Source organism: Salmo salar, chromosome ssa12, assembly GCF_905237065.1.
Source record: "Salmo salar chromosome ssa12, Ssal_v3.1, whole genome shotgun sequence".
Classification (NCBI taxonomy): Eukaryota; Metazoa; Chordata; class Actinopteri; order Salmoniformes; family Salmonidae; genus Salmo; species Salmo salar.
In genome coordinates, this window is record NC_059453.1 from 11,540,015 (window position 1) to 11,545,927 (window position 5,913).

Genomic DNA, 5,913 nt, shown 5'->3' on the forward strand with positions numbered 1-5,913 from the left:
GGACTGGCGGGCAGCTCTGGCGGCTCCGGACCGGCGAGACCCACTGGAGGCCTAGTCCTGGGAGGTGGCACAGGACGGACCAGGATGGGGAGACCCACTGGAGGCCTAGTCCTGGGAGGTGGCACAGGACGGACCAGGATGGGGAGACCCACTGGAGACCTGGGCCGTGGAGCAGGCACAGGACTGACCAGGATGGAGAGACCCACTGGAGGCCTGGTCCTGGGAGATGGCACAGGACGGACCAGGATGGGGAGACCCACTGTAGGCCTGGTCCGAGGAGGAGGCACAGGATAAACCGGGCTGTGGGGGAGCACTGGAGTTCTGGTACGGACGCTCTTTACCCACAATCCAGGCTGAATGCCCACTTTGACCCGGCACGGGCGGAGAGCAGGCATTGTGCGAACTGGACCCTCCCAGCGCTCTGGAGACACAGTGCGCAACACCGGCGCAGGATAACCTGGACCGAGGAGGCGCACTGGAGACCAGACGCGCTGAGCTGGCACCATCCGCCCTGGCTCGATGCCTGCACTCGCATGGCACTTGCGGGGGGCTGGTATGTAGCGCACTGGGCTTTGAACGCGCACTGGGGACACCGTGCGCTCCACAGCATAACACGGTGTCTTACCAGTACCACGCTGCTTCCGGTAAGCACGGGGAGTTGGCTCAGGTCTACCGCCTGACTCCGCCAATCTCCCCGTGTGCCCCCCCAAAACATTTTTTGGGGCTGCCTCTCGTGTCTGCTGCACTCCCTTTCCTCATACCAGCGCCTCTCAGCTCTCGCCGCCTCGATCTCCCACTGCGGGCGGCGATAATCCCCAGCTTGAGCCCATGGTCCTTTCCCGTCCAGGATTTCCTCCCAAGTCCACGAATCCTGAACGCTCCTCTCCTGGCGCTTCTCCTTCCTCCGCTGCTTGGTCCGTTGTTGGTGAGTAATTCTGTAAGGGCTGTCATGAGAGAGAGTAGACCAAGGTGCAGCGGAGGATGTGTTCATCTTCAGGAATTTATTACAGAAAGAACACGTTAGACAAAAAACAAGAAACCGACAGCCAAACAGTCCTGTCAGGTGCAAACACTAAACAGAAACAATTACCCACAAAACCCAAAGGAAAAACATGCTCCTTATGTGTGACTCCCAATCAGCAACAACGAGCTTCAGCTGTGCCTGATTGGGAGCCACACATGGCCCAAAACAAAGAAATACAAAAACATAGAGAAAGGAACATAGAACGCCCACCCAATGTAACACCCTGGCCTAACCAAAATAAAGAACAAAAACCCCTCTCTATGGCCAGGTCGTTACAAGCATGCAATTCAAAAAGAAAATGTATATTTCATTCTATGCATAACATTATTCTGTGTTTAAATTAATACATCTGTGTCGACTACACCATTTCCCCCATATGAACAGGGCAACGTAAGTATCTTTGCTAACACTCTGCAGTCACCACCAGACTAGCTAGCTATGTAAGTAACTCATTCTGCGAACCATTGGTGTATTAAAAGGCGCAGAGAGCATGTGATGCAGTGGCAGCAGCAGGAATTTCTCACAGAGGCTGGCTTGGTTGTTGCGGAGTGGGGCTCGCAATAATTCAATAATATATTATTAGACAAGCAATAAGTCCATACCCGTTTAGGAAAAAAGCATTTCATGTATTCGGTAATGTTACACTTATCCACATTTACCAGAGGGTTCAAATTGCAATGAGTTAGATGCCAGATAGCGTTGTCAGCATAGGCCTACCAAACACATAACTGGGGCTTCACAGTTTTATGAGAAGGCTATAAATATAATCTACAGTGGCGGGAGAGGATGGAATGAAGGTCAAACAGTCAGTCAACACAGACTAGATACATGGTGTCATTAGGCAGTTTTTGGAGCCGTGAGCAGTTACCCATTCTGTAAGCTAACATTAGTTGCAGGCTAGATGGGATATAGCTTTAAGTTTAAACATTTTGCATTTTAGCTAACCCTAACCCTTTTCCTAACCTTAGCCAAATTTTCCTAAGCTGTTGTGTAAATTCAAAAAATTCATTCCGACATAGAGCTGTATACCATCTAGTCAAAACCAAAGAGAAAGGTCCAGGACCATGGAGTGCGAGGGAAAGTTGATCAGACACATTGGTCCCACACTAATGTCACCTCAATGTGATTTTGAACATATTTAGCGTTCAACATGTAAAAATGAAGTGGATTATGAATAGGTTCTGAAAGAGGAAACATTAACAACTTGAGAAAGGAAGGTTAGCTAGAAAGTCACAGTCTGTATGCCACATTATTGTAGCTATTAGAAAGTTATTGGGGTGGTTCCTCACAAAACTAGAACAAAAAAAGATTTTGGGATTTTCACATTTAATCCATAGAAGGGTCCTTTGGAGGAAGGATTGTTGACATATATTTGACATTTGTATCTTAAAGCATAATTGAGAAATACACCATTTAATTTGGAACATTTGTGACATTTAACGACCCTGTTTATAAATCAGGTATGTGGTTCTCGTTAACGGCTGAACAGAACATGACGAGAGGATGGGGAGTGTGTTGTGCACCTCAATACAAGTTAATTTGCTAAGTTTAATTGAAATTGTTGTTATATTGGCTTAGATGTGATGGTATAAAGATGTGATGGTATAAAGTATTGAACAATGCCTAATTAAGAAGCCGGTGACCACCAGCTTCTTAATGTTTTGTTACGGTGTACCTAATGAAGACAACACTGATTCTGATGCAACAAGTTGAGTACAACATTACTTAGATGATTGCGATACTAAAGTTGACTGTTATTATGACTGTTTGACATGTTATCACTTTTTGGTTCATAAATTGCAGGACTATAAAGCAGGGGCTCCTATCATCAAGTCTTCAGTCATCCCAGATATAACAGCTGCTATAGACGTCAAGGATATTACCAAAGCAGCAGTTAAACTGGACAACTTCTATTCAACACCTTCTATTCAACTCATTCACCGGTAGACAGGAACACTTCCCATTTCCCCCATGATTTAAATCAGTCTTCCAATTGTGCGACTGGATATGAAGGGTTTAACTTCTAAACAGTGATCCTTGGTGGGGCCATCTAGTGGATTGGGCTGTCATGTGTCTTTCTGTTCTAAAAGGCTTGGCTAGGAAGAGTCCCCTGCTCTCCCAGAGACGCTTGTGTTCCAACAGCGGCAGCTGAAGGGAGGGTGTGGGATTCCCAGTTTTATTGATGTTCTCTGTTATGGACTTTACTCATATTGTCCTTGACTGTGTCTTCCTGCGATCTCTGTTGTTTTTATATTTGAAAGTCTAAAATATAGCTGTCCAAAGAGAAGCAGGTAATTGACTGGTCCGTTTAATGGCCATATCAGTTAGACGTCTTTTTCATATATGGTCATATCCTCTGGTGCACAGCTCAAATGGCATCAGATCTGCCAATAAACCGACGCCAAATTACTTTAGATATATTGCTGGGGAAGCTGGATGTATTTCTGATACACCCATTTCTGAACATGGCCATATTGGGCTTGTAAATGATCTGTTGCTTTGGCACACTTCTTGTAACTTTGCCATGGACTGTATGGGATACATTTTTTGTTTCAACAACAGCTCAGCAGATATCATGAAGCAATCCCAGAGGGTCATAAATCAATTCCAATTGACTTCAGGCTGCAAGTATTTCTGACACAGTTTCATATCATGGCCATGGTTGGAGGTCACTGAAAGGGGTAATAATTTGAATAATTTGCACTAATGATCTGTCTAAAGACCTGTACAGCTTGCTGAAAAACACAACAGCTCCCCATTTGATCCAAGTGTTTATCCTTGTAATGTCACACTCGTCGTAGTGAGGGGACCAAGATGCAGCGGCTATGTGAATCATCTTCTTGTTTAATAAAGAAATGAACTCTGAACAAAAGAACGACGACAACAGTCCTGTAAGGTACACAGACAATACATGGAATCAACCACCCACAAAACACAAGCTGAAAACCCCTACTTAAATATGGCCTCCAATTAGAGGCAACGAAGGACAGCTGCCTCCAATTGAAGGTCAAACCAAAACCCTGAACATAGAACTAGAAATACAAACATAGAAATACATGACATAGAACAGTACCCAAAAATCCCAACAACACAAAAAAAACACACCCCTGCCACGTCCTGACCATACTACAATAACAAAATGACCCCTTTACTGGTCAGGACGTAACAGGGGTGTGTTTTTTTTGTGTTGTTGGGATTTTTGGGTACTGTCCGGGTGGGCATCTATAGTTGGCGGCGGCTCTGGTTCGCTCGGCTCAGCTCTCCTAGGTCAGAGCGTGACAAAATGTAAAGGAATCTGTTACTTTATTGTAACTATTCCCTATTCATTTTATAACAGTTTTACTGAAGTCAGCTCAGCTGCTAAGCGGTTAACTTCAAAGTGTAATAAAAGTTTGAGGCAGTTATATCGCTGTCAGCAATATGAGTGGAAAAGATGATTGAAATACTGTACTGGTGTTATGTAAGTCATAAGAATCCTACTGGACCGTTTTAGCCAACTGAAATGTGAGACAAATAAAAGTGTCTCGAGAATCTTTTTAATAGATCATACTGTAGATAAATAACACATTAGATTTAACGGTTTTATAAGCTGTTATTGAAAGCCTAAATGTGTCCAATCTAGCTTTCAAATATGAATTTAATGTGGTTCCACAGGGGTGATAAATCAAACTAAGCAAAGCAAGAGGTAACGGCCAACTCTGTCACAAGCATGAGGTGAGGAGACAGTTCAGATGTGTTTACAAGCTAAATAATATAAATAATAGGTGAACATATACATAAAGTTGTTGATGAGGATTAATGCCACTAAAATGGAACTAAATAAGGCCAGATTAGGTTTATTGAAAACTATTTTAGTGGTAGTGGGGAAATATGGACTCAGTCCATCACAGTATATGAGGTTCAGTAGAAGTAACATTGGGATGAATCAAACTTTTGATATTGTCATAATTATTAATAATGACATCTATCATTTACGTAAACTCAGTGAAATTCAATTCAGAGACAAATATGACATAAAAAAATAATGTCATGGGAGTGTGGTGCTCCTGGAAGTGGGGGGGTGCTAGTGAGACACAGACACACAGAGGTCTCTCATCCAATTCATTTCCTTTCCCAGAGTGGTCCATAATTAACTTTTGCCTGGTTGGCACTTCCAACCAGATATAAGGAGGCTGAGGCCCCAGCATCCATAAGTCAGATACCTTCTTCCTCTGTGGTAAGGCTCTCTCCACCTCCTTAGATTTGTATATTTGTCTCATCTTTGCACTCAGCAACTGAGGCAGAAGCTAACTGCACTGTTTGAATTTACTTCTGCATGTCTCTTAAGATTTGACAATATGCAATCAAGTGTAATCCAGTAAAAGGGCTTTATAAATACATTTAATTAATTGATTGAGTGCTATTGGTTTAAAATGTTTTTAATTCGTTTTTCTTTAAATGTGTATTACTTCAAATCTGTAAGTTTCTTTTATGTCAGAAAGTGGTACTCCTGAACTTGTTTGTAAATGAAGGGAGAGGTCTAGAATGTAACAGGGTTTTCAGGGGTATTTATTTCAATATATGACAGAATGTGTAGTAAAGAGAGATGACACTAGGAAAATAGAAGTTGGCAGCTGCACCTGTAGTTGAATTTGACATGGCTTTAATTATTTAGTTAAATGTTTTTTTAGACGTTTGGGCATTAAAATGGTAAGGGTTTAGACATGTGCATTTTCACAACACCCTATGTTTCATAGGGTCCTCCAAGAAGTACACATTTATCTGTAGGAGGGGAAAAAGAAGGTGAGACATGGTTTGAGTCTTCTGAGAGATACCGCTCACTTAACTCTGTTGACTGGGGAGGAAGCACCACAGAGTCAATCATGTTTCTTGTTTTATCTCTTTCCTAG